The sequence below is a fragment of the Podarcis melisellensis genome (assembly GCF_964234715.1).
Source record: "Podarcis melisellensis genome assembly, chromosome: 7".
Classification (NCBI taxonomy): domain Eukaryota; kingdom Metazoa; phylum Chordata; class Lepidosauria; order Squamata; family Lacertidae; genus Podarcis; species Podarcis melisellensis.
Window position 1 is genome coordinate 16,642,609 of NC_138539.1, and position 13,006 is coordinate 16,655,614.

A 13,006-nucleotide genomic window follows, 5' to 3' on the forward strand; every position below is an offset into this window, starting at 1 on the left:
TTTAAGCAGAGGCTTGACAACCATATGTCAGGAGTGCTCTGATGGTGTTTCCTGCTTGGCAGGGGGTTGGAGTCGATGGCCCTTGTGGTCTCTTCCAACTCTATGATTCTATGAACTCTGTCTATGCAATGTCCTAATGAATTCAGTGCTGTTTACATTCAGGTGAGTGTGGTTAGGACTCTGGCCTCAATGTCCATTGATTTCGGTGGGTGTATTCTGAGTATGATGTATTCAGATACCACTCTTAATAATGGCAGTAGAGGGCTTTAGCTAATAAATCATATGACTTTTAGTCAGCAATACCCTGCCCACATACCTGGGAGTACAACCCATTGAACTCACTGATGGCAATTCTCAGCAACTGGTATTAGGAGGCTTACTGCCTCCAACAGTGAGGTAGGACATAGCCCACCATGACTAGTTGACACTGAAGACTTCTTCTTCTTCTTTGGCGATCATTCATGGCTGACATAAGGCATATGGCAGTATTTTACAAATATGCGAGGTGAGTGTCAGTGGAGGAGGCACAGCTTAACAACCTGCAAATCCACCAGCTCTGGGTTGTATCTAACAAAGTCATGTTGCCACTGCAAGGATTTTCATTGGCACAACAGGACTCACTGGCAGAACTCTCCTCCCTCCCTCTCTCCTGTTCTGGATTCTGCCCCACCTTCTAGAGGAGATTTAGGGGAGGTCCTTGCAGGGAGATGAGAAAAAGAGGAGATCCCTTTGCAGAGGCAGAAGTCTGTGTGCTAATGGGATGACTTTGTTGGACACACATTCCTGCAAGAACCAGCATCTGAAAGCATCAGAGGGGTTAAAAGGAGATAAATGGAGCAACTGAGCTCTGGTCTCAACTGGTAAAATTTTGAACATCACCACAAAGAATGTACGTAAGAGGTAAAAGAATGACATTTTACTTCTTCCTCTGTTTTTTCAAGTCTCTATGGCTTTGATTTTCTTCCTTCCCCGAACACTCCTGCTGTCCTGGTTTGTAAGTGACAGTTCCAAGGCTACTTGACAGCTACTGTATTGCTCTGCTCTGTCCCTTTTCCCTGTGCGTTGTGTAGCATCAATTTACAGCAGAGAGAGAAAAAGAGAAAGATGGTTCCACTACCAAGAGCTCACAGAGATGCTCTGAGAGCTAGCAACAAGGACACCCAGCCTATTCCTCATTGAGCATTTTTCAAAGAACAAGTGTTGCCACTTTGTGAGGTGTAAATATAAAATTTAACCTAAAGGCCAAACGGTATATCTTAAAAGCGACCTTCATGCTAAATAACTGTATGGGAACTGGCAGGTTATTCCTCCTAGAACAAGGACACAATCCATGTCTTAATAATATTTTATTTCTTCCTGTCACAAACTGATGCCCTGCGGAGCAATATTTTTCTCTGCCCTTCATTTGTGATTTATTAGATAAAATACATGAACACAGACTGTATTCATATTGGTCCTCTCCCACATACAAATGTTCATTCTCCCTTGACCTTGAAGGTCCCTTGTCAGACCATGCTGCATATCTAACTAACTAACACCATCTAATAGCAAATTCAGGTATTTGAGTGCTCCTAGAGTGTAGCACAAATGAGGCCACTGAGAAATAAGATGAACAAATCCAAATTCTCAGGGCAACTCTAACGTTTCAGATTGTGTGTGGAGAGAGAGAGAGTAAGAGAGAAAACAGCCAAATGACATCTGAGAATGTTCAATATGCATGTAATGTAGAATAACCGCTGGAACAGAAAAAATGGAGTGTGGCAGGAGTGTAGCAGGTGAAGAGTGAAATGTCTAGCTTGGAAGGATAACTGGCCGGGACCCTGAACAGTAAGCTTTTACTACATGTTTCTATAGATCTTACTATATAATAAAAATGTAGCGGTGTCATCATGCAGTAGTTCACATGGCCACCGACAGATGGCGCTGAAGACTACAGAGCAATGACAGAATTCTGAGAGCTGTAAGGGAAAATCGGGACATTGGAGGGTATGTGATGTGGCAGTGGTACTGCTGCTGCTGAGAAGCAGGTCTGCAGCAGAGCCCATCCCCCCCTCACTGGCCACTTGTGCTATCAATTTTTTTTGTGAACCTCTCATTTGCTGGCTGTCCTTGAACCTGAACTTTTGCTGCACCTGACCATGCATAATGGAACCTGACTTTTGTTTGCTGAGCTGCCTTTCTGGAATTTGCATTAGCCAGCCTAATCTGACACTGCACAGCAGAGGCAGGAAGAAGACTCAGTCAATATTATTTCACTCCCTTAGAATCAGAGCCCAGCCACCCCACCCCAATGTGGGCTAGATGTGTTCTCCAGCTGGGACCGCTAACTGAAACAGAACTATTTATATGATCGGTGTCGTTTCTTAAAAAAAAAAAAAATTATCTGGAGACTTTGTTCCCCACGAGTCTAGTTCCTTATTCCAGAACAGCATAAACTGGGCCATTTCTATGTCTCTTGGGGAAACAAGTGTTCACTTATGAAAAGAAATGGCAAATCTTTTCCCCAGGCAAGCAGAACGAAAAAGGTTCATTGGATTAGCGATATAAATAGGATAAATTTGGGGATGGGGGTGAGAGAAAAGAGAATCAGCGGACTATTCCCACCGGTACCTGTATTATTTATTTATTTAGTCAACATTTATTTTTATATCCTCCTTACTGGTCACAAGGCCCTCAAAGCAGTCTGTAATAAAAAGAGAGTGCCACATCATAAATACATCATAAAGCTAGTCTTTAAAATGGTAAGAGAGTAATTCCTACATCCACACAGCAATCTCTTAAACATATTAAACTGAAGTGGGGAGGGGGGAGCAGTGGAAGAAAAATGTATTTGATTTTGAAGGAGAATTTATGGCTTAATTCCTAAGGAGTACCTGACGGACCAAATTAATTCCTTAAACTCCTGTCTAGAGTCGTCTCCTTCACCACCTTTCCCAGACAAGCCAGAATGGTAAGGTTTGTGTCGTCCCCACTCCCAGACATTCAACCAAAACATTCAATTATTTTTAAAGGTTTATTGGAATAACAAAATCTTTATTACAGGAGCTATAGCCAGGCAGTAACTTATGCACGTACAATTTCCTGATAATGGCAATGGAGTGGAGAATCTCACGGGGGGACAACAGAGATTCACAGGGATACATACAGGACTCCTCTGGACTGGTGAGGTGGTTTGGGGAGGGGATATCTGCAACATATCATTGAGACAATAATAGTGTGCTGGTGCTGGATTTATATCAAGCCATCCACAAATAATTCTGCTTCCTTAGTTGTTGTGCAATGCTTCCCAAATGTTGTTCTTGTTGTTGTTTAGTCATTTAATTGTGTCCGACTCTTTGTGACCCCCATAAACCAGAGCACACCAGGCACTCCTCTCTTCCACTGCCTCCTGCAATTTGGTCAAACTCATGTTAGTAGCTTCGAGAACACTGTCCAACCATCTCGTCCTCTGTCGTCCCCTTCTCCTTGTGCCCTCCATCTTTCCCAACATCAGGGTCTTTTCCAGGGAGTCTTCTCTTCTCATGAGGTGGACAAAGTATTGGAGCCTCAGCTTCAGGATCTGTCCTTTCAGAGACCACTCAGGGCTGATTTCCTTAAGAATGGATAGGTTTGATCTTCTTGCAGTCCATGGGACTCTCAAGAGTCTCCTCCAGCACCAGAATTCAAAAGCATCAATTCTTTGGCGACCAGCCTTCTTTATGGTCCAGCTCTCACTTCCATACATCACTACTGGGAAAACCATAGCTTTAACTATACAGACCTTTGTCAGCAAGGTGATGTCTCTGCTTTTTAAGATGCTATCTATGTTTGTCATTGCTTTTCTCCCAAGAAGCAGGCGTCTTTTAATTTCGTGACTGCTGTCACCATCTGCAGTGATCATGGAGACCAAGACGGATAGGTCATAGTGGAGAGTTTTGAGTTTTGACGAAACATGATCCACCTGGAGCAGGAACTGGCAAGCCACTCCAGTATCCCTGCCAAGAAAACTGCATGGCTCCCAAATGTAGGGTTCTGCAATTAGGCAGGAAGAACCAGATGCACAAATATAAGATGGCAGACACTATCTAGGGCAGCCTTTCTCGACCTGTGGGTCCCCAGATGTTGTTGGACTACAACTCCCATCACCCCTAGCTAGCAAGGCCAGAGCTCAGGGTTGATGGAAGTTGTAGTCCAACAACATTTGGGGACCCACAGGTTGAGAACCGCTGATCTAGGGGGTCTTAGTAGACCACAAACTTAACCTATGTTGACTGTGCGATGCAGCCGCAAAAAAAAGCTAATGCTGTTCTTAACTGCTTCAATAGAAGTCTAGTGTCCAGATCTATTCTGCCGTGGTCACTCAGACCACACCTGGAGTACTGTGTCCAGTCTTGGCACCACAATTTAAGGATACTGACAAGCTGGAATGTGTGCAGAGCAGGGTGACCCATATTATCAAGGGTCTGGAAACTAGAGCTTATGGCAAATGGTTGAGGGAGTTGAGTATGTCTAGCCTGGAAAAGAGGAGACTGGGAGGAGATACTGTATCCATCTTCAAATATCTGAAGGGTTGTCACAGGGAGGATGGAACAAACTTGTTTTCTCTTGCTTTGGAGGAGAGAAAGGACTTGTGGCAGTGGATTCAAGTTCAAAGAATGGTGATTCCAACTAAACACCAGGACAAACTTTCTGCAATGGAACGAACTCCCTTGGGAGGTTGTGGTGGTTTTTAAGCAGCGGTTGGATGGCTATCTGTCATGTATGATCTAGTTGAGATTCCTGTGCTGCAGGGGGTTGGACTAGATAACCCCTGGGATTCTTCCCAACTCTATGATTCTATTATTATTATTATTATTAATAATAATAATAATTTATTATTTATACCCCACCCATCTGGCTGGGTTTCCCCAGCCACTCTGGGCAGCTTCCAAGACAATATTAAAATACAAAACTTATTAAACATTAAAAGCTTCTCTAAACAAGGCTGCCTTCAGATGTCTTCTAAAAGTCTGGTAGTTGTTTCTCTCTTTGACATCTGGTGGGACGGCGTTCTACACGGCGGGTGCCACTACTGAGAAGGCCCTCTGCCTGGTGCCCTGTAACTTGGCTTCTCGCAGCGAGGGAACCACCAGAAGGCCCTCGGCACCGGACCTCAGTGTCCGGGCTGGACAATGGGGGTGGAGACGCTCCTTCAGGTATATTGGACCGAGGCCATTTAGGGCTTTAAAGGTCAACACCAACACTTTGAATTGTGCTCAGAAACGTACTGAGAGCCAGTGTAGGACTTTCAAGACCAGTGTTATATGGTGTTGGCGGCCACTCCCAGTCACCAGTCTAGCTCTCGCATTCTGGATTAGTTGTATTCCGGGTCACCTTCAAAGGTAGCCCCACATAGAGCGCATTGCAGTAGTCCAAGTGAGAGATAACCAGAGCATGCACCACTCTGGCAAGACAGTCAGCGGGCAGGTAGGGTCTCAGCTTGCATACCAGATGGAGCTGATAAACAGCTGCCCTGGACACAGAATTGACCTGCACCTCCATGGACAGCTGTGAGTCCAGAATGACTCCCAGGCTGCGCACCTGGCCCTTCAGGGGCAGTTACCCCATTCAGGACCAGGGAGTCCCCCACACCCGCCCGCCTCCTGTCCCCCAAGAACAATACTTCTGTCTTGTCAGGATTCAACCTCAATCCATTAGCCGCCATCCATCCTCCAACCGCCTCCAGACACTCACACAGGACCTTCACCGCCTTCACTGGTTCTCATCTGAAAGAGAGGTAGAGCTGGGTATCATCCACATACTGATGAACACCCAGCCCAAACCACCTGATGATCTCTCCCAGCAGCTGCATGTTATCTGTTGTCTGGAAGGGCACTTCTGTGCTACAGGACAACAAAAGCCAGACTAAAAACAACACCTAGAATATTTGTGGCATAAAAAGTTACAGGATTTCAGCAGGGAGTTATTTGATTAGAAATTAAGTGGAATGCCCACCCCTTTTCGCAGGCCCAAACCGTGTATTGCATATCACTGCCCTGAGAACAAATCCCCACTTTCATAATAATCTACCTAATTTGCACTTTGGAAACAATACGAGGTTTTAAAACATATATTTCAGAATGGTTAAAAATGGCCTTTTATGCAAATGTCCCAATATAAAATAGCACACAGGAGATACAAAAATCAAATCAGCCTGAAAGTTAAAACACAATACAATAGTCCTGTCTGGTAAACATGTCAAGAAAACATGCATGAAGCAAAATGCAGCTACTCTTTGAAAATTGCATTTCCACCAATCCTTCAAAAATGCACCTACATGAATCGAACAAAGATGGAGACAGTTCTCAAAATCAAAAAGAGAGCACCAACAAATATAATAATAATAATAATAATAATAATAATAATAATAATAATAATAATAATAATAATAATAATTTATTTATTATTTATTATTTATACCCCGCCCATCTGGCTGAGTTTCCTCAGCCACTCTGGGCGGCTTCCAATTGAGTGTTAAAAACAATACAGCATTAAATATTAAAAACTTCCCTAAACAGTGCTGCCTTCAGATCTCTTTTAAAAATAAGATAGCTGCTTATTTCCTTGACATCAAAGGCAGTTGGACATAGAGAAAAGAACTCTGGAAGAGCTAGCCAGAAAATTGTCCTTAACTTCACTGAGTGGTGCAAACAGTGAGGAACAGATGTTGTTTCAATGTTATCTGCAAGGTGATAGAATGAGCAAATATATATAAATATACATTTGCCAAAGGGGGAGTGAGAGGGTGGGAATCGAAGATGTGCTCTCGGTGTGGACAGCTAACATCATTGCCTCAAACTCCGAGTCAGATGCACTTAGAGAGATGTCGGGAAAGCAAAATAAATACAGCTGCCACTGTGTAAAAACAATTAGGGCTTGCAACGCAGCGGGAATTGTAGTTTCTTTTCCTGCTTGCTCTCAGAAGGTTAAAGCAGGCAAGAGCAACAATATGGTGAGAGAGCGATGTCTTTTCCATAAACAAAATGAGAGGCCTTCTAAGGCAACCTCCTGCAACACACACTTTCTCCAGCATTCTTGTTATTTGTTGAGACAATTAAGTAGGAAGAACCTCAGTTAAACATCTGGAGGAAGTTTCTCGTTCAAAAATCCATCCCCACGACAGCAGAGCGATTTAACCAGGGGGTGCCATCATCATCACTAATCATAATATTTATTATATTTCTCCTCCAATCTTACAGAGTCTTACAGACTTAATTATGCACAAAACTATTTTAATATTGTGTATGCAATGTACTTTGAGAGTTGATGCATACAAGGGTACAAGGAGAATGGGACAACAGAGGACGAGATGGTTGGATAGTGTTCTTGAATCTACCAGCATGAGTTTGATTAAACTGCAGGAGGCAGTGGAAGACAGAAGTGCCTGGCGTGCTCTGGTCCATGGGGTCACGAAGAGTCGGACACGACTAAACAACTAAACAACACAACAACAACAACAATGGCAAAACTCCAATAAAAATTGTTTCAAAAAAGAAAGCTTAATTAGCTATGGCTTTTATTTGTGAATGTGGGGTGTTTCAATCCAGATTTTTTTAAAAAACAACAACCAGAACTGTCTTTTTTATTTGTTTACAATTCTGGTTTTAATACGTTTATATGTTTGTTACTTGAGAACACTGTCCAACCATCTCATCCTCTGTCGTCCCCCTCTCCTTGTACCCTCCATCTTTCCCAACATCAGGGTCTTTTCCAGGGAGTCTTCTCTTCTCATGAGGTGGCCAAAGTATTGGTGCCTCAGCTTCAGGATCTGTCCTTCCAGTGAGCACTCAGGACTAATTTTCTTAAGAATGGAGAGGTTTGATCTTCTTGCAGTCCATGGGACTCTCAAGAGTCTCCTCCAGCACCATAATTCAAAAGCATCAATTCTTCGGCAATCAGCCTTCTTTATGGTCCAGCTCTCGTCCACCTTCTCTATATCATGAAAATTTATCTGTACGTCCCCCTTTACTTACCCTTTTTCTTAATTAAAAACCCCCCAATCATTTTTGTATCTTATATTTGTAGAGGGGCTCATTTTGGCTGCCCTGGTTTGTTTTGGTTTTGCACTTTACTGACCCTTTCTGCCTTTTCTGATTCCATTGTTAATTTTTAGATTGCATTTTATCTTTATGATTTTTTTATTGTTGTTGCCATAAACTGCTTTGGGTTTTATAAGAAATGCCTGTGTATTTTTAACAAATGCTACTTTAAAACACACATTTGCTTCCCCCAGCTTTTAAAATCTGACCCGTTTCATCTCTGCGGATTACTTTCACACCACTTTGCATTTTGTTTTATTTCTGCTGACTGCTTTTTGTGCCGCTCTTTTAAATTGTGATGTTTTAATATTTTGCTTTTAATCTTTCCCCTTTTCTTTTTTTGCAGTGTTTTTAACCTTCTGTAAAACACCGTGGGAAGTTGTTGAAAAGACAGGGTATGAATTCCTAAAATAAATTGGGAGACATGAACAAACAAATATATTCTGCATGTATATGAGTTTGTGCATAGGGTGGGGGTGAAACTGAACAGGGAGTAGCTTTTCTCTCTGCATCCAATGAAGCTGAATGCTTGAAGATTCAAGAGGAGAAGCTTCTTCACACAGTGTGTTGTCAAATTAGGGAATCACTCCCACAAAAGGTAGTGAGGCTAGGATTTGCCAATCAGAAGGTTGACGGTTCGAATCCCCGCGATGGGGTGAGCTCCCATTGTTCGGTCCCAGCTCCTGCCCACCTAGCAGTTTGAAAGCGATGGGGTGAGCTCCCATTGTTCGGTCCCAGCTCCTGCCCACCTAGCAGTTTGAAAGCACACAGTGCAAGTAGATAAATAGGCAGGAAGGTAAACGGCATTTCCGTGCGCTGCTCTGGTTCACCAGAAACGGCTTAGTCATGCTGGCCACATGACCCGGAAGCTGTCTGCGAACAAACACCAGCTCCCTTGGCCTATAGAGTGAGATGAGTGCTGCAACCCCAGAGTCGTCTGTGACTGGACCTAATGGTCAGGGGTACCTTTACCTTTACCTTAAAGGTTATATAGTTAATCATCTCTGTGGCTCTCAGGGCATATAACAGTTCTCTGATGAAAATAGGGATGTCCTTAAGGAAAAGCTGGACATTCCACTATCAAATCAGGAACCGGGACGGCTTCTGTAAATCTGGGACTGTCCCTGGAAAATAGGGACACTTGAATAGGGTCTGTGTATGCAGGTGGCCATTGTGAGAATAGGATGCTGGACTAGATGGGCCAGATTTAGCAGGAATCTTTTTACGTATTTTACTGCCCTCACAGAAGAGGCCATAGCTGTGTTGTTTCTGATTATAGGGAGATGCAAGATGTATAAAGCGTGAATGGAGGGATGCTGTGGCTACTTACTTCAGGGTAATCCCACTGAAACCAACTTCCAAGGAAACACACACATGTTTGATTTACAGAACTACAAAGGGTTAGTGACATTTATGACAGGTGCAGCCACATGAGTTACTGCCCTAGCTTTTCCATCACATTTGTGCATGAGACTGACAGAAAGAGAGAAAGAACATTGCTTCCATACAGGAGGTTGAGAATTTTTTTTATTATTTTTTTTGCTTACCTACAGTAGGCAATGAGAGACTGATCTGAATGATACAGTCAGAGTTCCCCGTGATAAAAACGAGGTATTGATTCAAGGAGATTTCAATTTAGATAAGTTCACGTAAATTGAGTAATAAATTGAAAAGGCCTTAGCGTGGCTCACGTTCGGAATGAGTTATCATAGCACCAAAGCAAAAGGTCTGGCAGGGAACAATTCTGCCACAGGCTTAATCCAAGTCCCACATTTTCAAATGGTCAAGATCTGCACAATTGACACATGCAAGGAGAATTGTGTGTGTGTGAATTAAGAAGAAGAAGAAGAAGAGTTTGGATTTGATATCCCGCTTTATCACTACCTGAAGGAGTCTCAAAGCAGCTCACATTCTCCTTTCTCTTCCTCCCCCACAACAAACACTCTTTGAGGTGAGTGGGGCTGAGAGACTTCAGAGAAGTGTGACTAGCCCAAGGTCACCCAGCAGCTGCATGTGGAGGAGCGGGGAATCGAACCTGGTTCACCAGATTACGAGTCTACCGCTCTTAACCACTACACCACACTGGCTCTTGTGGGTTAATTAAACCCACCAGCCAAGGATAAATGAGGAGGGATACATTGGTAGCAAGGGTTCGATACATTCAGAATGCTTAATGGCTTAATTAAATAATTCAGAATTCTTGGTAGAGCAGTTAAGATAATCTAGTGATTTCAGAACTTGTTAAGGGTGCCGGGAGTCCTTAGTAGACTATTCCCTTCACAAGAACTATGGTTCCCAGAATGCCCTGAGAAGAGGGCTTGATTGTTAAACCTCTCTGGCAATTGTAGCTCTCTGAGGGGAACAAGGGGACTCTGAACAACACTCAGCACCCTTAACAAATGGCAGTTCCATGATGCTTTGGGAGAAGGGATGACTGCTTAAAGAGTTGTAATACTGCTATAAATGTGCAGTGCAGATGGGGAGGAGCAGCTCCTCAGGTGGTAAGACTTTCCACCTTAAATAGTGCCAGTTTCCATTTAAGGAGAGAGCATTGGAGGCAGGTGCCCCTGCACTCCATTGCTGTTACCCCTTAAGTGGGGCTGAGTTAAGGAAATTCAGGGCCTCTACCCGAACAATCCTGTTGTCATGGAGCAGGGAGGTTGTTGTTGTTGTTGTTTAGTCGTTTAGTCGTGTCCGACTCTTCGTGACTCCATGGACCAGAGCACGCCAGGTACTCCTGTCTTCCATTTCCTCCCGCAGCTTGGTAGCTTCAAGAACACTGTCCAACCATCTCGTTCTCTGTCGTCCCCTTCTCCTTGTGCCCTCCACCTTTCCCAACATCAGGGTCTTTTCCAGGGAGTCTTCTCTTCTCATGAGGTGGCCAAAGTATTGGAGTCTCAGCTTCAGGATCTGTCCTTCCAGTGAGCACTCAGGGCTGATTTCCTTCAGAATGGAGAGGTTTGTTCTTCTTGCAGTCCATGGGACTCTCAAGAGTCTCCTCCAGCACCATAATTCAAAAGCATCAATTCTTCGGCAATCAGCCTTTATGTTCCAGCTCTCACTTCCATACATCACTACTGGGAAAACCATAGCTTTAACTATACGGACCTTTGTTGGCAAGGTAGTGCTTATCAAATGCATACTACACAGGCTTTGGCTCGAACATTGCTTGGCCATACAGTCCCTTTATTGCCTATAGCTCCTAGAGGAGTACAAGATGAGGTTGCAAGGCCATGTAACACGACCAAACATTGAGCATACTACTCCTTTCCCGTCAAGGGCGCATCCAGCCAACGGAATGCATATGGCAGATAGACAACTCTTTATTGTCGAAGGTAACACAGCCTCTTCTGCAGCTCTAGGTGCCTATGCACACCAATCTAGCATCTAGGCAGCTATTCCCAGGGCCCTGCTCCATGGAGCAACAGGGGACCACTCCCTCTCCACCAATGGGCTCCGTGCATGCAGCCAGATACGGTGCCTACATGGAAACTTCCTCTGCTCATCACTTTTCAGTCCCTTCCTGGTTCTGGGAGATAGTGGTACAGGAGAGGGTGGGGAATCACCTGGCTCTTCACATGCCTGACCTGCCTTTTCCTCCTCTTCTTACAAGGTCCCTATCCTGTTCTCCACCCTCCAGCTCTGAAGCTTCCCCTGCCTCTGCCTCTTGCATCCTGGCTGGTACAGGGCTCTACAAATCACTGAACCCCTCTCCCGAGTCACACACCACACTTCCTATCCCCAGTGCACACTCATCCTGCCAGTTCCTGACACTTCCCATATGAAACAGCTCAGCCCTGCTGAATGGGGCAAAAGCTAACCCCTGTCCTGTTTCTCAAGTGGCCGCAAGCAGGACAGGGGAGCAATAGTGCCCCCCTCTCCTGTCCCCCTATCTTGGGCTCCTCAGCAACTTGACATTCAGCATCACTCTGCTTCTCCACTCCTGGATGTAATATATAGCTATCATGGCAAGCCCCTATTTGCTAGCCTTTTCCCTCCGTGATTTTGTCTAACCTCAAGTTTGCAGACATTTTCCTTTACCTTACATTTATTCCTTCTGCTTTATCAATCTCCTCCCTTAGTCCTGGATTTATTTTCTACGTGCCTTAAATTGGGAGATGCACATTTCGAAAACAGATAGTAGAACAGAGCACTTCTCCTTTTAACCAGGATAACAGCTCACTGCTTAATCTCCTGCTTCCGATTTATTTATCGCTGCCCCTGTGCTATAATGGAGACTCCTTGTTGAAAGGCTTAGCTCGCTAGATATCCTGGGGGTAATTTGGGGCACATTAGCTTAAAGAGTTGTCTTCCTTTGTTCCCCGGTGAATATGTAGTGCTAATATATACAAGATAACTTCTTAAGCTTCCAGATTCATCACGTTAGGAAAATGTCCACTGAATGTAAACTCCCGAGACCAGTTTTTCATAGTAAACCGTGCAAGCGTTTAGCTACTAAGTATTGCAGAAAATGTTTGGGTTTTCACGCAGCAAGTTGTTGCAGGAAGAAGGTATGGCAGGATAAGTCTTCCGGAAGTCTCTTTTGTCATTGTTTCATTTCGGTGAAATTATTTGAGATACATGCTTCAGAGTTCATTTGTCAGTTTTTTCTATTACTACAATCTGTGCTGTTCAGGGGGCACATTCTGCTGGCATCCTGAGTTGTTAAAGAAGTACTGAAATATACTCAGAGTCGAGAGTGGATTTGATGCTCTTTATTCAGCTCATAGTGGTGAGGAGGAATGGAAGTTCCCCCAGAATGTCTGCTTTATATACATTATTTACACAATGGGCCCCACATGATTGGCTAATTCTGGGATTCTCCTGTAGGCCAATCAGGTTGCGGATTCACTTCCACCTGGAGCTGGATTGGGTGGCTCCTGTGGACCAATCAGACTGCTGCAGTCTGAATCCTATTGTTCTAGGGCCAATCAGACTGCTGCATTCTG